The sequence below is a fragment of the Prionailurus viverrinus genome, chromosome C1 (assembly GCF_022837055.1).
Source record: "Prionailurus viverrinus isolate Anna chromosome C1, UM_Priviv_1.0, whole genome shotgun sequence".
NCBI classification, from domain to species: Eukaryota; Metazoa; Chordata; class Mammalia; order Carnivora; family Felidae; genus Prionailurus; species Prionailurus viverrinus.
The window spans coordinates 136,126,972-136,149,249 of NC_062568.1; the positions used below are offsets into that span (position 1 = coordinate 136,126,972).

The window sequence follows — 22,278 nt, forward strand, 5'->3', positions numbered from 1 at the left end:
ATATGGCTAAAGTAGTATCCAGGGAAATTTATAGCTTTAAAAGACTAAATTTAAAAAGAAGATTTCAAGTTACTACCTTACTCCATTAAAAAAAAAAACAACCCAGGGGCGCCTGGGTGGCGCAGTCGGTTGAGCGTCCGACTTCAGCCAGGTCACGATCTCGCGGTCCGTGAGTTCGAGCCCCGCGTCGGGCTCTGGGCTGATGGCTCAGAGCCTGGAGCCTGTTTCCGATTCTGTGTCTCCCTCTCTCTCTGCCCCTCCCCCGTTCATGCTCTGTCTCTCTCTGTCCCAAAAATAAATAAGCGTTGGAAAAAAAAATTTAAAAAAAAACAACAACCCAGAAGAACAAATTAAAGCCAAAACAATTAGAAAAAAGTAACAAAGATTAAAACAGAATTCCATAAAATAGAATACAGAAAAACACCAGAGAAAATTAATGGAAATTAATGAAAGAGAAAGTTGGCTCTTTGAAAAGATGAAAAAAAATTGACATTTAGCCAAACTAACAGAGAGAAAAAAGGAGAGAAGTGGGGAGGGAGGAGATATAAACTACCAAATCTGGAATGTAAGAAGGAATATCACTGCCAAACTTTCAGAAGTTAAAAATATTATAAAGATTTTAACAACTCTGTATCAGCAAATTTGATGCCTATATGAAATGGACACTGTTCTAATAAGACAAAAATTCCAATAGTGAAGATATGGAAATAAGAAAACAGAAATCTAAATACAGGTATATCTCGGAGAAATTGTGAATTAGGTTCTAGACCCCCCCCCCCCCCCCCCCAGTAAAGCAAATATCACAATAATGTAAGTTAAATGAATTTTTTGGTTTCCTGGTGCATATAAAAGTTACATATGCTTGGGGCACCTGGGTGGCTCAGTCAGTTAAGGGTCCGGCTCTTGATCTTGAGTTCAGGTTGTGATCTCAGGGTCATGAGTTCAAGGCCTGCTTTGGGCTCCACACTAGGCATGGGGCCTATTTAAAAAATAATAATAATAAAAATAAAGTAAAAAAGTTATGTATATTATACTGGGCGTCTGGGTGGCTCAGTAGGGTAAGCATCTGACTCTTCATTTTGGCTCAGTCATAATCTCATGGTTTCAAGAGTAGGAGCCCTGAGTTGGGCTCTGCACTAGCAGCTCACAGGCTGCTTGCATACTTAGGATTTTTTATTTCTTTCTGTGTGTGTGTGTGTGTGTGTGTGTGTGTGTGTGTGTGACTGAGAGAGAAAGCAAGTGAGTGAGGGGCAGAGAGAGAGAGAGGGAGACAGAGGAAGATGGAGGGAGACAGAGAAAGAGGGAGAGAGGGAGAGAGAGAAGCTGGGCTCACCAGAAGTGGAACTCATGTTTTTGCGGGAAGCAGGTCTTGTGCTTACCTGACACAGGGCTCGTGCTCACCCAAAGCAGAGTTCATGCTCATGAACTGTGACATTACCTGAAGTCAAATGCTTAATGACTGAGCCACTCAGGCATCCCACCCAATTGAGAAATTGTCTCAATTTCTTTCTCTCTACTCCTCCCCCACTTGTGCTCTCTCTCAAAATAAATCAATAAACTTTAAAAAGAAACTTCTGTCTACTATACTATAGTCTGCTGGGTGTGCAATAGCATTATGTCTTTTTAAAAAATTTTTGTTTACATTTATTTATTTTTGATAGACCGAGAGAGACAGAGCACAAGTGGGGGAGGGGCAGAGAGAGAGGGAGACACAGAACCGGAAGCAGGCTCCAGGCTCCGAACTGTCAGCACAGAGCCCAATGTGGGGCTCGAACTCACAAACCCCAACATCATGACCTGAGCCGAAGTTGGACACTTAATCAACTGAGCCACCCAGGCGCCCCAACATTATGTCTTAAAAAATGTACATATCTTAATTACAAAATACTTTTTTGGCTTGCCTGGGTGGCTCAGTCATTTAAGCATCTGACTTCAGCTCAGGTCATGATCTCATAGCTCCTGAGTTCCAGCCCCATGTTGGGTTCTGTGCTGACAGCTCAGAGCCTGGAGTCTGCTTCAGATTCTGTCTCCTCTCTCTGTCCCTCCCCTGCTCATGCTCTGTCTCTGTCTCTCTCTCTCTCTCAAAAATAAATAAACATTAGAAAAACAAAATACTTTTTTGCTAAAAATGCTAACTGTAATCTTGAGCTTTCAGTGAATGTCATCTTTTTGCTGGAGAAGGGTCTTTCCTCAATGTTGATGGTTGTTGACTTACCAGGATAGTGGCTGCTGAAAGTTTGCCTGGCTGTGGCAATTTCTTAAAATAAGACAACAAGGAAGTCTGCCATACTGATTTACTCTTGTGTTCAGAAACCATTTACCTATAGCACATGATGGTGTCTGATAACATTTTATTGACAGTAGATCTTTCAAAATTGGAGTCAGTCCTTTCAAACCCTGCTGCTGCTTTATCAACTAAGTTTATGTAATATTCTAAATCCTCTGTCGTCATTTCAACCACCTGCACAGCAACTTTGCCAGGAGTAGATTCCATCTCAGGAAACCACTTTCTGTGCCCATCCTTAAGAAGTACGTTCTCAAGAACACCTGGGTGGCTCAGTCGGTTAAGCATTTGACTCTTGACTTCGGCTCAGGTCTTAATCTCATGGTTCGTGGAGTCGAAGCCCATGTCAGGCTCTGCACTGATGACGTGGATCCTGCTTGGGATTCTCTCTCTTCTCTCTCTCTGCCCTTCCCCCTGATTGCATGCTCCCTCTTTCAAAATAAATAAACTTAAAAAATAAAAGAAACAACTCCTCAGTGAAAGTCTTTCAGTCATTGATTGCAGCCATTGAGTCACATATTCAGGCTCTACTTCTCATTCTACTTCTCTTGCTATTTCCACCATATCTGCAATTATTTCCTCCAATGAAGTCCTGAACCCCTCCACTATCTATGAGGGTAAGAATCAGCATCTTGCAAACTCTGGTTCATGTTGATATTTTGACCCCTTCCCATGAATCATGAATGTTCTTAATGGGATCTAGAATGGCGACTCCTTTCCAGAAGTTTTTCAACCAAGTTTGCCCAGATCCATTAGAAGAATCACTATTTACAGCAACTGTAGCCTTATGAAACACATTTCTCATAGTAAGATTTGAAAGTCGAAATTACTCCTTCATCTATGAGTTGCACAATAGATGTGTCAGTAGTCAAGAAAACAACATTAATCTCACTGTACATCTCAAAACCCTTGGGTGATCAGGTGCAATGCCAATGAGCAGTAATATTTTAAAAAAAAAACTTTTTTTCCTAGTGGTACATCTCAAAAGTAGGTTTGAAATATTCAGTAAACCATGCTATAAACAGATGTGCATCACTCAGATCTGTTGTTCCATTTATACAGCACAAGCACAGATTTAGCACAATTCTTAAAAGCCCTAAGATTTTCAGAATGGCAAATGACCACTGGCTTCAACTTCAAATCATCAGCTGCATTAGCCCCTAACAAGAAAGTCAGCCTATCTATCCTTTGGCACTGTGAAGCCAGGTATTGACTTCCACTGACTTCTCTCTAGCTAACAAAGTCCTAGATGGCATCTCCTTCCAATACAAGGCTGTTAGTTACATCTACATTCTGTTGTTTATGTAGCCACCTTCATAAATTATCTTAGCTAGATCTTCTAGATAACTTGCTGCAGCTTCTACATCAGCATCTGCTCCTTCACCTTCTACTTAAAAAAAAATTGTTAATGTTTATTTATTTTTTAAAGAGAGAAAGAGAGACAGAGAGACGGGGGGGGGGGGGGTGGCTCAGAGAGAGAGGGAGACACAGAATCTGAAGCAGGCTCCAGGCTCCAAGCTGTCAGCACAGAGCCCAATGTGGGGCTCAAACTCGCAAACTGCAAGATCATGACCTGAGCTGAAGTTGGACACTTAATCAAGTAAGCCACCCAGGCACCCCCACCTTGAACTTTTATGGAGAGGTCTTTTCTTACATCTCATGAACCAACTTCTGCTAGCTTCAAATTTTTACTTCTGCAGCCTCCTGGCCTTTCTTAGTCTTCACAGAATTGAAAAGAGTTAGGGCCTTGCTCTGGATTAGGAATTTAAGGGACTATAGTAGTTAGTTTGATCTATTCAGCTCACTAAAACTTTTTCCTTATCAGTAAAAAAAGGCTATTTTGCTTTCTTATCATTTGTGTGTTGACTGGAATAGCACTCTTAATTTCCTTCACAAACTCTTTCTTTTCATTCATAACCTGGCTAACTGGTTAACTGCAAGAAGCCTAACTTTCAGCCCATCTTGGCCTTTTGACATGCCTTCTTCATTAAGCTTAGTTATTGCTAGCTTTCAATTTAAGGTGAGGTGTGTGGACTCTTCGTTTCACATGAACACTCAGAGTCCACTGTAGGGTTACTGACTGGCCTAATTTCAATATTGTTGTGCCTCAGGGAATAGAGAAACCCAGGGGAGAATGGTGGGGAATGGCTGGTTGGCAGAACAGTCAGAACAAACATGACATTTATCATTTAGTACAGCAGACACAAGCAAGACCATTGGAGAGCCTGGTTCTGGAGACCCAGAGGGATTGCACTACAGGGCACCATAGGACATCTTCTACATGAGGCTACTTCTTTCAAGACCACGAGACATAAGTGACTTACCTAATACATAGAAACAAAAACTGATAATTAGACAAAAAAGAGACACAAGATATGTCTCAAATGAAAGAACAAGACAAAATCATAGTAAATGAACTAAATGAAACAGAGATAAAGAATTCAAAGTAATGATCATAAAAATACAACTTGAAAAAAGACAGCAATCTCAGTAACAACCTCAACAAAGAGACATAAAATATAAAAAAAAACTAGTCAGAACTTAAAAATTCAATAACTGAAATAAAAAAAATACACTAGAGAGAATCAACAAACAGATTAGAGGATACAGAAGAAAGGATCAGTGATCTGGAAGACAGAGTAATGGAAAGCAACCAAGTTTAATAGCAAAAAGAGTAATAACAAATGAAAATAGGTTAAAGGAACTCAGCAATATCATCAAGTACAGTAACACTCCCATTACAGAGATCCTGGAATGAACAGATAAAGAGTAAGGGGCAGAAAACTTACCTAAAAAAAATAACAGATGAAAAGTTCCCTACTCTGGAAAAGAAAACAGCCATCCAAGTCCAGGAAGTACAGCCAGCCTATATAAAGGTAAACCCAAGTTAGTCCACACCAATACACATATTTAGAACAGCAAAAATAATGATAGAGAATTTTAAAAGGAGCAAGAAAAAAGAAAACAGTTACATACAAGGAAAATGCCAGAAAGCTATCAGTTGATTTTTGGAAGAAACTTTGCAGACCAGACTGGAGAGGCAGGACACATTCAAAGTGCTGAAAGGAAAAAAACCTATGTGAAGAATACTCTACTCAGCAAGTTTATCACTCAGAACAGGAGAGGTTGTAAGATCCTCTGACAAAAGTTAAAGATGTTCATCACCATTAAATTAGCTTTACAAAAAATGTTTAAGATAATTCTTTAAGAAGAAAGAAAAGGCCATAAGTGGAAAAAAATATGAAAGGAAATAAATTCATAGATAAAATCAAACATAAAGGCAGATAAATAATTTATAAAGCCAATGTGGACATTAAAACACAACAGTAGTAAAATCAATTATACTGATAAAAATTGGTCAAAGGATATACAAAATAAAAAGATGTAGCATATGACAACATACACCTAAAATATGGAGTAGGGAGTAAAAATTTAGTGCTTTTAGAATGTGTTCAAACTTAAGCAACCATCACATTGATATAGACTGCTATAACATAAGAAGTTATAATATGAACCCAATGGTAACAACAAATCTAAAGTCTAGGAGGAGCCAAGATGGCACAACAGCATGGAAGTTTTTTGTGTGTCTCGTGTCCATGAAATACAGCCAGACCAACACTAAACCATCCTACACACCTAGAAAACTGACTGGAGGATTAACACAACAATTTGCACAACCTGAACCGCAGAATTCAGCAGAAAGAGAAAAAATTCATTTTTATCTTCAATTTTTATTAAAAATGTTTTTAATTTTTTTACTATATTTTTTACTCTTGTGTAAATTTTTTCAAATTTATCTTACATCCATCATTTTCTTTTAGTCTACTTCAATGTATTCACCTTTTCAAATTTTCAAACGATTTCTTTTTCTTTTTCTTTTTTCCTTTTTGTTTTTCTTTTCCTTGAATGCAGAAAAAGAAAAACCTCATTTTTATGTTCAATTTCTATTAAAAATATTTTTCTTTAAATTTTTTACTATATTTTTTGCTTTTATGTAATTTTTTTCAAATTCTATATTACTTGCATCATTTTATTTTAGTCTACTACAGTGTATGCACTTGTTCAAATTTTCAAACGATTTTTTCTTTTTTTCTTTTTGTTTCTTTTCTTTTTCTTGAATACAGAAAGAGAAAAAATTATTTATTTTTAATTTTTATTAAAAATATTTTGGGGCGCCTGGGTGGCGCAGTCGGTTAAGCGTCCGACTTCAGCCAGGTCACGATCTCGCAGTCCGTGGGTTCGAGCCCCGCGTCAGGCTCTGAGCTGATGGCTCAGAGCCTGGAGCCTGTTTCCGATTCTGTGTCTCCCTCTCTCTCTGCCCCTCCCCCGTTCATGCTCTGTCTCTCTCTGTCCCAGAAATAAATAAACGTTGAAAAAAAAAAATTAAAAAAAAAAAAAAAATATTTTAAATTTTTTTCTACTATATCTACTGTTGTGTAATTTTTTTCAAATTCTATTTTACTGCCATCATCTCATTTTAGTCTACTTCAGTGTATTCATTTTTTCAAATTCTCAAACGATTTCCTTTCCTGCCCCCCCTTTTTTTCTCTAATCTGTCAAACCACTTTCAACACCCACCAAAACACACCTAGGATCTAGCATCATTTATTCAATTTTTGTGTGTGTGTGTTTAATTTTAAAATTTTAGTATTTTTTAAATTTTAATATTTTTTTAATTTTTATTTTTCTACCTCATTAATTCCTTTTCTCCCTTCAAAATGACAAACAAAGGAATTCACCCCCAAAGAGAGAGCACAAAGAAACGACAGCCAGGGATTTAACCAACACAGATACAAGCAAGATGTCTGAACCAGAATTTAGAATCACGATAATAAGAATCCTAGCTGGAGTCGAAAATAGATTAGAATCCCTTTCTGCAGAGATAAAAGAAGTAAAAAATAGCCAGAATGAAACTCAAAATGCTATAACTGAGCTGCAATCATGGATGGATGCAGCGGTGGCAAGGATGGATAAGGCAGAACAGAGAATCAGTGATATAGAGGACAAACTTATAGAGAAGAATGAAGCAGAAAAAAAAGAGGGAGCTTAAGGCAAAAAAGCATGATTTAAGAATTAGAGAAATCAGTGACTCATTAAAAAAGAACAAGATCAGAATCATAGGGGTCCCAGAAGAGGAAGAGAGAGAAATAGGGGGAGAAGGGTTATGTGAGCAAATCACAGCAGAAAACTTTCCTAACCTGGGGAAAGACACAGATATCAAAACCCAGGAAGCACATAGGACCCCCATTAGATTCAAAAAAACTGACCATCAACAATGCATATCATAGTCAAAATCACAAAATAGTCAGTCAAGGAGAGAATCATGAAAGCAGCAAGGGAAAAAAAGTCCCTAACATACAAGGGAAGACAGATCAGGTTTGTAGCAGACCTATCCACACAAACTTGGCGGGCCAGAAAGGAGTGGCAGGATATATTCAGTGTACTGAATCAGAAAAATATGCAGCCAAGAATTCTTTATCCAGCAAGACTGTCATTCAAAATAGAAGGAGAGATAAAAAGTTTCCCAGACAAACAAAAATTAAAGGAGTTTGTGACCACTAAACTAGCCCTGCAAGAAATTTTAAGGGGAACTCTTTGAGGGGAAAAAAGATGAAAAAAAAAATATATATATATATATAAATACCGAAAGCAACAAAGATTATAAAGGACCAGAGAACCACCAGAAACTCCAACTCTGCAAACATCATAATGGCAATAAATTCATATCTTTCAGTACTCACTCTAAACGTCAATGGACTCAATGCTCCAATCAAAAGACATAGGGTAACAGAATGGATAAGAAAACAAAATCCATCTATATGCTGTTTACAAGAGACCCACTTTAGACCTAAAGACACCTTAAGATTGAAAATAAGAGGATGGAGAACCATATATGATGCTAATGGTCAACAAAAGAAAGCCGGAGTAGCCATACTTATATCAGACAATCTAGACTTTAAAATAAAGCCTGTATCAAGAGATGCAGAAGGGCATTATATTATAATCAAGGGCTCTATCCACCAAGAAGACCTAACAATTGTAAACATTTATGCACCAAATGTGAAAGCACCCAAATATATAAATCAATCACAAACATAAAGAAACTCATTGACAGTAATATCATAATAGGAGACTTCAACACCCTACTCACAGCAATGGACAGATCATCTAATCAAAAAATCAACAAGGAAACAATGGCTTTGAATGACACACTGGACCAGATGGACTTAACAGATATATTCAGAACATTTCATCCTAAAGCAGCAGCATATACATTCTTCTCCAGTGCACATGGAACGTTCTCCAGAATAGACCATATACTGGGACACAAATAAGCCCTAAGTAAGTACAAAAAGATTGATATCATACTGTGCATATTTTCAGACCACAATGCTATGAAACTCGAAATCAACCACAAGAAAAAATTTGGAAAGGTAACAAATACTTGGAGACTGAAGAACATCCTACTAAAGAATGAATGGGCTAACCAAGCAGTTAAAGGAAATTAAAAAGTATATGGAAGTCAATGAAAATGATAACACCACAACCCAAAACCTCTGGGACACAGCAAAGGCAGTCCACAAGAGGAAAGTATATAGCAATCCAGGCCTTCCTAAAGAAGGAAGAAAGATCTCAGATATACAACCTAACCTTATGCCTTAAGGAGCTGAAAAAAGAACAGCAAATAAAACCCAAAACCAGCAGAAGACAGGAAATAATAAAGATTAGAGCAGAAATTAGTGCTATCGAAACCCAAAAAAAAAAAAAAAAAAAAAAAAAAAACAAAACAAAACAGAACAGATCAATGAAACCAGAATCTGGTCTTTGAAAGAATTAACAAAATTGATAAACCACTAGCCAGTTTGATCAAAAAGAAAGAGGAAAGGACAAGAACACATAAAATCAAGAATGAAAAAGAAGCGATCAAAACCAACACAGCAGAAATAAAAACAGTAAGAGAATATTATGAGCAATTATATGCCAATAAAATGGGCAATCTGGAAGAAATGGACAAATTCCTAGAAACATATACACTACCAAAACTAAACAGGAAGAAATAGAAAATTTGAACAGACCCAAAACCAGAAGGGAATTCGAATTGGTAATCAAAAATCTCCCAAAAAACAAGAGTCCAGGGCCATATGGCTTTCCAGAGGAATTCTACCAAACATTTAAGGAAGAGTTAACACCTATTCTCTTGAAGCTGTTCCAAAAAATAGAAATGGAAGGAAAACTTGCAAACTCTTTCTATGAAACCAGCATTACCCTGATTCCAAAACCAGACAGAGACCCCACTAAAAAGGAGAACTATAGACCAATTTCCCTGATGAATACGGAGGCAAAAATCCTCAACAAGATAGTAGCCAACCGGATCCAACAATACATTAAAAAAATTATTCACCACGACCAAGTGGGATTTATACCTGGGATGCAGGGCTGGTTCAATATTCGCAAAACAATTACCGCGATTCATCACATCAATAAAAGAAAGGACAAGAACCATATGATCCTCTCAATAGATGCAGAGAAAGCATTTGACAAAATACAGCATCCTTTCTTGATAAAAAACGTCAAGAATAGGAAAGAAGGAGCATACCTCGGGATCATAAAAGCCATATATGAACGACCCAATGCTAATATCATCCTCAATGGAGAAAAACAGACCTTTCCCCCTAAGGTCAGGAACAAGACAGGGATGTCCACTCTCGCCACTGTTATTCAACATAGTATTGGAAGTCTTAGCCTCTGCAATCAGACAACACAAAGAAATAAAAGGCATCCGAACTGGCCAGGAGGAGGTCATACTTTCACTCTTCGCAGGTGACATGATAGTCTATACGGAAAACTCAAAAGATTCCACCAAAAAAACTGCTAGAATTGGTTCATGAATTCAGCAAAGTGGTAGGATATAAAATCAATGCACAGAAACCAGTTGCATTCTTATACACCAACAATGAAGCGAAAGAGAAATCAAGGAATCAATCCCATTTACAGTTGCACAAAAAACCATAAAATACCTAGGAATAAATGTAACCAAAGAGGTAAAAAACCTATACACTGAAAACTATAGAAAACTTATGAAAGATATTGAAGAAGACACAAAAAAATGGAAAAAGATTCCATGCTCCTGGATAGGAAGAACAAATATTGTTAAAATGTCAATACTACCCAAAGCAATCTACATATTCAATGCAATCCCTATCAAAATAACACCAGCATTCTTCACAGAGCTAGAACAAATAATCCTAAAATTTGTGTGGATAGCCATAATAGCCAAAGCGATCTTGACAAAGAAAACCAAAGCAGGAGGCATCACAATCCCAGACTTCAAGCTATACTGCAAAGCTGTAATCATCAAGACAGTATGGTACTAGCACAAGAAAAGACACTCAGATCAAAGGAACAGAATAGAGAACGCAGAAATGGACCCACAAACGTATGGCCAACTAATCTTTGACAAAGCAGGAAAGAATATCTAATGGAATAAAGACAGTCTCTTCAGCAAGTGGTGATGGGAAAAATGACATGCAGAAGAATGAACCTGGACCACTTTCTTACACCATACACAAAAATAAACTCAAAATGGATGAAAGACAAGACAGGAAATCATCAAAATCCTGGAGGAGAAAGCAGGCAAAAACCTCTTTGACCTGGAGGCAAGGGAAACAAAAACCTCTGGAGGCAAGGGAAACAAAAGCAAACATGAACTACTGGGACCTCATCAAAATAAAAATCTTCTGCACAGCGAAGGAAACAATCAGCAAAACTAAAAGGCCACCGACAGAATGGGAAAAGATATTTGCAAATGACATATCAGATAAAGGGGTAGTATCCAAAATCTATGAAGAAATTATCAAACACAACACCCAAAAAACAAAGAATCCAGTAAAGAAATAGGCAAAAGACACGAATAGACACTTCTCCAAAGAAGACATCCAGATGGCCAACAGGCACATGAAAAAATGCTCAACATCACTCATCATCAGGGAAATACAAATCAAAACCACAATGAGATATCACTTTACACTGCCAGAATGGCTAACATTAACAACTCAGGCAAACAGATGCTGGCGAGAATGTGGAGAAATAGGTTCTCTCTTGCATTGTTGGTGGGAATGCAAGCTGGTGCAGCCACTCTGGAAAACAGTGTGGAGGTTCCTCAAAAAATTAAAAATAGAACTACCCTACAACCCAGCAATTGCACTACTAGGAATTTACCCAAGGGACACGGAGTGCTGGTGCATAGGGGCACTTGTACCCCAATGTTTACAACAGCACTTTGAACAATAGCCAAATTATGGAAAGAGCCTAAATGTCCATCAACTGATGAGTGGATAAAGAAACTATGGTTTATATACACAAAGGAATACTACTTGCCAATGAGAAAGAATGAAATACGGCCTTTTGTAGCAACGTGGATGGAACTGGAGAGTGTTATGCTAAGTGAAATAAGTCATATAGAGAAAGACAGATACCATATATTTCCACTCTTATGTGGATCCTGAGAAACTTAAAAGAAGACCATGGGGGAGGGGAAGGAGAAAAAAAAAAGTTAGAGAGGGAGAGAGCCAAACCATAAGAGACTCTTAAAAACTGAGAATAAACTGAGGGTTGATGAGTGGGAGAAAGGGGGGGTGGGTGATGGGCACTGAGGAGGGCACCTGTTGGGAGGAGCACTGGGTGTTGTATGGAAACCAATTTGACAATAAATTTCATATTAAAAAAAATTAAAAAGAGTTAACAATATTTGTTCTTCCAATCCATGAGCATGGAATGTCTTTCCATTTCTTTGTGTTGTCTTCAATTTCTTTCATCAGTGTTTTACAGTTTTCAAAGTATACATCTTTCATTTCCTTGGTTAGGTTTATTTCTAGGTATCTTATTATTTTTTTTTTAATTATTTATTTATTTATTATTATTTTTTTTAATTTTTTTTCAACGTTTTTATTTATTTTTGGGACAGAGAGAGACAGAGCATGAACGGGGGAGGGGCAGAGAGAGAGGGAGACACAGAATCGGAAACAGGCTCCAGGCTCTGAGCCATCAGCCCAGAGCCCGACGCGGGGCTCGAACTCACGGACCGCAAGATCGTGACCTGGCTGAAGTCGGACGCTTAACCGACTGCACCACCCAGGCGCCCCCAAGGTATCTTATTATTTTAGTGAAATTGTAAATGGGATTGTTTTCTTAATTTCTTTTTCTACTACTTCATTATTGGTGTATAGAAATGCAAGATTTCTGTATACAGATTTTGTATCCTGTGATTTTACTGAATTTGGTTATCAATTCTAGCAGGTTTTGGCACAATCTTTCATAAAGATTTTATAAAGAGTATCATGTCTTCTGCAAATATGAAAGTTTTATTTCTTCCTTACCGACTTACATGTCTTTTCTTTTTCTTGTCTGCTTGCTGTGGCTAGAATGTCCAGTACCATGTTGTATATAAGTGGTGACAGTAGACATTTTTTCTTCTTGTTCCTGGCCTTAGGAGAAAAGCTCTCAGTTTTTCCCCATTGAGAATGATGTTAGCTATAAGTTTTTCATATATGGCCTTTATTATGTTATGTTCCCTCTAAACCTACTTTGCTGAGGGTTTTTATCATGAATGCTGTACTTTGTCAACAATTAGAGATTGCTGGGGTAGTCTTCAATGGGCCCCCAGTGTGCCTGAAGGTTTTTTCTGAAATGCCAAGAACACAAGGCCCTGACTCTATCCAGGTCATTTTTCATTTGCAATGAGCAACACTGAGAAATGCAGTAAGCAAGCTTGTCACCGCTTATTAATAAGTGTTCTTTTTGTTAATGTAACCAATTGCATGTGTCCATCTAGGTCCACTTCTGTTATTCCAACACATCTACCCACTTTGGGATTTGGGAGCCAAGGAAAACCATGAGGAACCTAAACCTTTGGCTACTACTTTTGCCATGATTTTTAAAGCCTGTTCCTCGTCCAGGCATCATGTATGTATATTCTGCCAGCATCAATTAAACAATACCAGGTCAACTTGTTAGCTTACAAGTAGGATAAAATTTCAGACTTTTCAGAGTTCTTGATAGGCATTATCTACTAAAGTTGGAAGATACACACCTAGCAATTGCACTTGTAAGTTTATATTGGAAAGAAATGCATGCAACATGTATTAAAAGATTTGTACAAGAATGTTCATAACAGCATTTTAAAAGTTCATTCTTCATACTTTTGCTTAAATTTCTTTTTTAATCTTTCGAGGCTAGAATGATCCATGTGGTAATGGATTAGTGTTGGCAACACTCTTATGAAATCACTATTAGCTTAATAGAGATACAACTGAACATATATAAAAATACTTACAGATAGGTGGACATAGATAGACTAGTACATACACATGTATATATCTCTTTGCTTTGTTATCTGAGAGGGGCCTAAAATAAATGATACCTTCTCAGAAACAATCACACCTAGCAGCCAGATGTTTTTTTGTTTTTTTTTTTTAATGTTTATTTATTTTTAAGGGAAACAGCTAGAACTTGAGCAGGGGTGGGGCAAAGAGAGGGAGACACAGAATCCAAAGCAGGCTCCAGGCTCCCAGCTGTGAGCACAGAGCCTGATGTAGGGCTCAAACTCATGAACTGTGAGATCATGACCTAAGTCAAAGTCGGGTGCCTAACTGACTGAGTCACCCAGGTGCCTCAGACTTTGGTTTCTAATACTTTTCTCTAATAAAAAGAACTGGAGATCCCTGGGAGAAATGGTGAAAAGAAGTGGGACAAGAAATACACAAGCTGAGCCTAGGGTATTTTGTAGCGCCAGAAAGGAAGGAAGTGATTAAAAACAAAAACAAAGTGGGTCACCTGGGTGGTTCAGTCAGTTGAGTGTCTGACTTTTGATTTTGGCTCAGGTCATGATCCCACGGTCACAGGATTGAGCCCTACATTGGGTTCCATAGTGAGTATGGAGCCTGCTTAAGATTCTTTCCCTCTCTCTCTCTCTTCCTTTATCCCCCTCCCTATCTCGTGTGCATGTGCACTTTTTCTCTCTCTCAGAAATAAATTTAAAAAAACGAAGGAAAAACTAAAACTGAGAGAAGTATGTCAAAAAGAGTAGAGGAATCACCTGAAAGAGATTCCTATGGCTAAAGCTGGAACAATCTGAGTAGCAAAATAAGTAAAATTATAATAAAATAATATTAAATTATATTAATAATATAAAAGTCATAACATTTATCATATTTCAAACTATAAAACAAAAAGTCGCACATCCATACTGATTAAAATGAATTAAAAAATTAATAAATGGGGGAGAGGCGACAAATCTCCTGACAATGTCTTCAAGACACATTGGAGAAACATGACAGGTAGAAGACATTGGAAAAACATGACAGGTACTACCTCAGCCAGGTGGTCAAAGTCTACACCAATAGCTATAAATCACACTGATAGTATGTACCAATGATACAATGTAACCTTCTTCTCAATAATCTATAATCTTAGTCCTAAAGTGAGAAACACACCAAATTCCAGTAATTGAGCAACCTACAAAACACCTGACCAGCACTCCTCAAAGTCATCAAGGTTATCAAAAACAAAGAAAGTCTGAGAAACTGTCACCTCCAAGAGGAACCTAAGAAAACATTAAAATTAAAGGTGATTTGGTATAGTGACAGGAATCCTAGAACAGAAAAAAAAAGGACATTAAGTTAAAACTACAGAAATCAGGGGCGCCTGGTTGGCGCAGTCGGTTAAGGGTCCGACTTCAGCCAGGTCACGATCTCGCGGTCCGTGAGTTCGAGCCCCGCGTCGGGCTCTGGGCTGATGGCTCAGAGCCTGGAGCCTGTTTCCGATTCTGTGTCTCCCTCTCTCTCTGCCCCTCCCCTGTTCATGCTCTGTCTCTCTCTGTCCCAAAAATAAATAAACGTTGAAAAAAAAAACAAAACTACAGAAATCAGAATAAACTTTAGTTAATAATAATGTAATAATATTGGTTCATTAATTGTGACAAATGTACCATACTAATATAAAACGTTAGTAATAGGGGAAACTAAAACAGTATGTGGGAATACTGTGGCTTTTGCCTCAATTTCTCTGTAAATCTAAAACTATTGTAAACAAATGAAGTCTATTAAAACAAAACATACATACAAACAAACAAACAAAAAACCTACTTCTCTTTCAAAGCCCATTAGAAATGCTGTCTCCTGCAAGAAACTATCCCTGGGCCCCTCAAACTTAAATGAGACCTCTCCTTCCTCAGAATCCACCTTAGAATATCTCGGTTGAGCACCTGTCACATTTTGTCCAACAAAATTATTTATAAACCTATTTCATTTCCCCTAAAACATAAGCATCCTAACCTCAACCAAATATCTATTTTTTCATGTTACTTAATATAAAATTAGTTCAAAGCAAAATTTAGAAACCAACTAATCCAGATGAAAGTCACTTTCAGTTTACGGTGAGTTAGTTATCTCCTAAGGCAGTTTCATTCTACTTTTGAATGACTCTAATAATTAGAAAGTTCTTCCTGCTGGGTTGAAGCCAAATGTTCTATAATTTCCTCATTTATTGTACGAATAGTACTTTATCTCCAGCACCTGGCAGAAGTAGACACTCAAAAAATACTTGTTTTTGGATGAGTAAATGGTTAGCTGGTTAAAGGAAGGATTGCAACTTCTATTACCCCTCCCATACAATTCACTGTGTAGCTAACGATCATCCTCCTGATAATACACACATAATATATAGCCATTTAATTCTTCACACCGTTATTGTAGGTTTTATAAACAATTTAAGTAAAGCTATGAGAGGTTTGTTAATTTTGTGCACTTCTAATAAGTGAGAAAGGAACTGGGGTCCGCAGATCCTCACGAGTGTACAATTAATGAATAGAAATGAGGCAGACAACTAAGGCTGCGGCAGTAAGGCTCCTTCAGTATCTCCGGGGAAACGCCCCTGGGCGAGCAGCCACGCGGGGGGGCTCATCCACTACCGAGCTCCGAGACTCTGGGCAAATCCCTTCACCTCCACTTGGCCTGCTTCCTCGTCTGAAAATAAAAAGCTCACACGCTTTTAAGGCATTACCCCATTCCAAGTCCCTAGGATTCTGGGCTATTAGGATTTCGTTTATTTTCCCCAAGTTTTCAAATTCAAATCAACTTAACACTGCACAAAAATCTCCTGTAAATCGCGTTCCCGCTCAGTCTCCTTAACTGACAAGTGAGAGGTTGGACCACAACTATCTTCACGGCGGCTTCCGTTCTTAAGAGTCTTCCTACCAGGATACAAACAATACCTAAAGTAAATATAAATCCGCAGACTTGACTACAAGGGTTCCGAAAAGGAAGGTTCTACAACCCTATAGGAAAAAACCTCAGGAAACCCCGTTCCATATGACTCTCAAAAAGAAAGCATGGTGGGGAGGATTCTCTCTCACGTCTCCAAATCTCTGAGGTAAAGACTGGACCCGGCAAGTCTGAGGAAAAAAAACACCCTGGCAGGAGAATGAAAAAAAAAACGTGAAGAGCGTGGTCCACAGTGGCTGTAAACACACCTACCCGACCAGCAAGTCCGTGGTACCACGTCACCTCCCCAACTTCCAGAACTTTCCAGGAGTAGCGGAAGTACGGCGGCAGAGCAGAGAAGCACAGACGTCTTCGTGGCCGCCCCATTCGCAGGACTTGCTCTTCACTTGCTGCGCTTCCGCGCAGCCGCAGACCTTGCTAACTTTGGCCCCGCCTTTTCTGATCATTAAACGGCAAGATTTGAAGGAGCCCGGAAGTGGTTAGGAGAAAGTAAGTTTGTTTGTTTGTTTGTTTGTTTGTTTGTTTTTGAGTTGGTTTTTTGCGTTTGACTTACTTGCCTGGAGTTAATTTTTCACAATTTTTTTAAATTTAGGCTCAATTCTTTTACTCTTATTATTGACAACATAAGGTCACAGTGACCTCAGGTATATCCAAATTATGAAAAAATACTCACTTTTTTATTAGTAGCTGTAACTGTAACATATAGAAGCCTGTGTGTTTGCTCTTTTGGAATCCATTGTTTTCAACCTAACTGAAACTCAGCAAATTATTTTTTTTTTTTTTTTTTTTTTTTTCATATTTTATTTTTTTTTTTATTTTTTTTATTTATTTATTTATTTATTTATTTATTTATTTTTTTTCTGAAATTTATTGACAAATTGGTTTCCATACAACACCCAGTGCTCATCCCAAAAGGTGCCCTCCTCAATACCCATCACCCACCCTCTCCTCCCTCCCACCCCCCATCAACCCTCAGTTTGTTCTCAGTTTTTAACAGTCTCTTATGCTTTGGCTCTCTCCCTTTCTAACCTCTTTTTTTTTTTTTTTCCTTCCCCTCCCCCATGGGTTCCTGTTAAGTTTCTCAGGATCCACATAAGAGTGAGACCATATGGTATCTGTCTTTCTCTGTATGGCTTATTTCACTTAGCATCACACTCTCCAGTTCCATCCACGTTGCTACAAAAGGCCATATTTCATTTTTTCTCATTGCCATGTAATATTCCATTGTGTATATAAACCACAATTTCTTTATCCATTCATCAGTTGATGGACATTTAGGCTCTTTCCATAATTTGGCTATTGTTGAGAGTGCTGCTATGAACATTGGGGTACAAGTGGCCCTATGCATCAGTGCTCCTGTATCCCTTGGATAAATTCCTAGCAGTGCTATTGCTGGGTCATAGGGTAGGTCTATTTTTAATTTTCTGAGGAACCTCCACACTGCTTTCCAGAGCGGCTGCACCAATTTGCATTCCCACCAACAGTGCAAGAGGGTTCCCGTTTCTCCACATCCTCTCCAGCATCTATAGTCTCCTGATTTGTTCATTTTGGCCACTCTGACTGGCGTGAGGTGATACCTGAGTGTGGTTTTGATTTGTATTTCCCTGATAAGGAGCGACGCTGAACATCTTTTCATGTGTCTGTTGGCCATCCGGATGTCTTCTTTAGAGAAGTGTCTATTCATGTTTTCTGCCCATTTCTTCACTGGGTTATTTGTTTTTCGGGTGTGGAGTTTGGTGAGCTCTTTATAGATTTTGGATACTAGCCCTTTGTCCGATATGTCATTTGCGAATATCTTTTCCCATTCCGTTGGTTGCCTTTTAGTTTTGTTGGTTGTTTCCTTTGCTGTGCAGAAGCTTTTTATCTTCATAAGGTCCCAGTAATTCACTTTTGCTTTTAATTCCCTTGCCTTTGGGGATGTGTCGAGTAAGAGATTGCTACGGCTGAGGTCAGAGAGGTCTTTTCCTGCTTTCTCCTCTAAGGTTTTGATGGTTTCCTGTCTCACATTTAGGTCCTTTATCCATTTTGAGTTTATTTTTGTGAATGGTGTGAGAAAGTGGTCTAGTTTCAACCTTCTGCATGTTGCTGTCCAGTTCTCCCAGCACCATTTGTTAAAGAGGCTGTCTTTTTTCCATTGGATGTTCTTTCCTGCTTTGTCAAAGATGAGTTGGCCATACGTTTGTGGGTCTAGTTCTGGGGTTTCTATTCTATTCCATTGGTCTATGTGTCTGTTTTGGTGCCAATACCATGCTGTCTTGATGATGACAGCTTTGTAGTAGAGGCTAAAGTCTGGGATTGTGATGCCTCCTGCTTTGGTCTTCTTCTTCAAAATTCCTTTGGCTATTCGGGGCCTTTTGTGGTTCCATATGAATTTTAGGATTGCTTGTTCTAGTTTCGAGAAGAATGCTGGTGCAATTTTGATTGGGATTGCATTGAATGTGTAGATAGCTTTGGGTAGTATTGACATTTTGACAATATTTATTTTTCCAATCCATGAGCAGGGAATGTCTTTCCATTTCTTTAAATCTTCTTCAATTTCCTTCAGAAGCTTTCTATAGTTTTCAGCATACAGATCCTTTACATCTTTGGTTAGATTTATTCCTAGGTATTTTATGCTTCTTGGTGCAATTGTGAATGGGATCAGTTTCTTTATTTGTCTTTCTGTTGCTTCATTGTTAGTGTATAATAATGCAACTGATTTCTGTACATTGATTTTGTAGCCTGCAACTTTGCTGAATTCCTGTATCAGTTCTAGCAGACTTTTGGTGGAGTCTATCGGATTTTCCATGTATAATATCATGTCATCTGCAAAAAGCGAAAGCTTGACTTCATCTTTGCCAATTTTGATGCCTTTGATTTCCTTTTGTTGTCTGATTGCTGATGCTAGAACTTCCAGCACTATGTTAAACAGCAGCGGTGAGAGTGGGCATCCTTGTCGTGTTCCTGATCTCAGGGAAAAAGCTTTCAGTTTTTCCCCGTTGAGGATGATGTTAGCTGTGGGCTTTTCATAAATGGCTTTTATGATCTTTAAGTATGTTCCTTCTATCCCGACTTTCTCAAGGGTTTTTATTAAGAAAGGGTGCTGGATTTTGTCGAAGGCCTTTTCTGCATCGATTGACAGGATCATATGGTTCTTCTCTCTTTTTTTGTTAATGTGATGTATCACGTTGATTGATTTGCGAATGTTGAACCAGCCCTGCATCCCAGGAATGAATCCCACTTGATCATGGTGAATAATTCTTTTTATATGCCGTTGAATTCGATTTGCTAGTATCTTATTGAGAATTTTTGCATCCATATTCATCAGGGATATTGGCCTGTAGTTCTCTTTTTTTACTGGGTCTCTGTCTGGTTTAGGAATCAAAGTAATACTGGCTTCATAGAATGAGTCTGGAAGTTTTCCTTCCCTTTCTATTTCTTGGAATAGCTTGAGAAGGATAGGTATTATCTCTGCTTTAAACGTCTGGTAGAACTCCCCTGGGAAGCCATCTGGTCCTGGACTCTTATTTGTTGGGAGATTTTTGATAACCGATTCAATTTCTTCGCTGGTTATGGGTCTGTTCAAGCTTTCTATTTCCTCCTGATTGAGTTTTGGAAGCGTGTGGGTGTTCAGGAATTCGTCCATTTCTTCCAGGTTGTCCAATTTGTTGGCATATAAGTTTTCATAGTATTCCCTGATAATTGTTTGTATCTCTGAGGGATTGGTTGTAATAGTTCCATTTTCATTCATGATTTTATCTATTTGGGTCATCTCCCTTTTCTTTTTGAGAAGCCTGGCTAGAGGTTTGTCAATTTTGTTTATTTTTTCAAAAAACCAACTCTTGGTTTTGTTGATCTGCTCTACAGTTTTTTTAGTTTCTATATTGTTTATTTCTGCCCTGATCTTTATTATTTCTCTTCTTCTGCTGGGCTTAGGCTGCCTTTGCTGTTCTGCTTCTAGTTCCTTTAGGTGTGCTGTTAGATTTTGTATTTGGGATTTTTCTTGTTTCTTGAGATAGGCCTGGATTGCAATGTATTTTCCTCTCAGGACTGCCTTTGCTGCGTCCCAAAGCGTTTGGATTGTTGTATTTTCATTTTCGTTTGTTTCCATATATTTTTTAATTTCTTCTCTAATTGCCTGGTTGACCCACTCATTCGTTAGTAGGGTGTTCTTTAACCTCCATGCTTTTGGAGGTTTTCCAGACTTTTTCCTGTGGTTGATTTCAAGCTTCATGGCATTGTGGTCTGAAAGTAAGCATGGTATAATTTCAATTCTTGTAAACTTATGAAGGGCTGTTTTGTGACCCAGTATATGATCTATCTTGGAGAATGTTCCATGTGCACTCGAGAAGAAAGTATATTCTGTTGCTTTGGGATGCAGAGTTCTAGATATATCTGTCAAGTCCATCTCATCCAATGTCTCATTCAGGGCCCTTGTTTCTTTATTGACCGTGTGTCTAGTTGATCTATCCATTTCTGTAAGTGGTGTATTAAAGTCCCCTGCAATTACCACATTCTTATCAATAAGGTTGCTTATGTTTATGAGTAATTGTTTTATATATTTGGGGGCTCCGGTATTCGGTGCATAGACATTGATAATTGTTAGCTCTTCCTGATGGATAGACCCTGTAACTATTATATAATGTCCTTCTTCATCTCTTGTTACAGCCTTTAATTTAAAGTCTAGTTTGTCTGATATAAGTATGGCTACTCCAGCTTTCTTTTGGCTTCCAGTCGCATGATAAATAGTTCTCCATCCCCTCACTCTCAATCTAAAGGTGTCCTCAGGTCTAAAATGAGTCTCTTGTAGACAGCAAATAGATGGGTCTTGTTTTTTTATCCATTCTGATACCCTATGTCTTTTGGTTGGCGCATTTAATCCATTTACATTCAGTGTTATTATAGAAAGATACGGGTTTAGAGTCATTGTGATATCTGTATGTTTTATGCTTATAGTGATGTCTCTGGGACTTTGTCTCACAGGGTCCCCCTTAGGATCTCTTGTAGGGCTGGTTTAGTGGTGACAAATTCCTTCAGTTTTTGTTTGTTTGGGAAGACCTTTATCTCTCCTTCTATTCTAAATGACAGACTTGCTGGATAAAGGATTCTTGGCTGCATATTTTTTCTGTCTAGCACCCTGAAAATCTCTTGCCAATTCTTTCTGGCCTGCCAAGTTTCAAAAGAGAGATCAGTCACGAGTCTTATAGGTCTCCCTTTATATGTGAGGGCACGTTTACCCCTTGCTGCTTTCAGAATTTTCTCTTTATCCTTGTATTTTGCCAGTTTCACTATGATATGTCGTGCAGAAGATCGATTCAAGTTACGTCTGAAGGGAGTTCTCTGTGCCTCTTGGATTTCAATGCCTTTTTCCTTCCCCAGTTCAGGGAAGTTCTCAGCTATGATTTCTTCAAGTACCCCTTCAGCACCTTTCCCTCTCTCTTCCTCCTCTGGGATACCAATTATGCGTATATTATTTCTTTTTAGTGTATCACTTAATTCTCTAATTTTCCCCTCATACTCCTGGATTTTTTTATCTCTCTTTTTCTCAGCTTCCTCTTTTTCCATAACTTTATCTTCTAGTTCACCTATTCTCTCCTCTGCCTCTTCAAGCCGAGCTGTGGTGGTTTCCATTTTGTTATGCATTTCGTTTAAAGCGTTTTTCAGCTCCTCGTGACTGTTCCTTAGTCCCTTGATCTCTGTAGCAAGAGATTCTCTGCTGTCCTGTATACTGTTTTC

At 38.3% G+C, this 22,278-nt stretch overlaps 1 protein-coding gene across 6 annotated transcripts in view; it reads right to left on the reverse strand.

Moving 5' to 3' along the window:
• CC1H1orf146 (chromosome C1 C1orf146 homolog) overlaps positions 1-22,278 on the reverse strand; it is a 95,374-nt gene that overhangs the window by 42,083 nt on the left and 31,013 nt on the right. Inside the window, exons 1-3 of one of the 6 annotated variants that reach the window (XM_047872148.1) lie at positions 16,816-16,918; positions 5,261-5,343; positions 5,074-5,150 (exon numbers count right to left, since the gene is read on the reverse strand). The exons of 1 other annotated variant lie outside the window; for it this stretch is intronic. The gene's annotated coding sequence lies outside the window, so the exon portion shown is untranslated. Of the gene's footprint in view, positions 1-5,073; positions 5,151-5,260; positions 5,344-14,378; positions 14,398-16,811; positions 16,919-22,278 lie in introns of those variants that run through there. 4 more of the 6 variants (XM_047872149.1, XM_047872150.1, XM_047872151.1 and 1 more) reach the window with 4 other exon arrangements.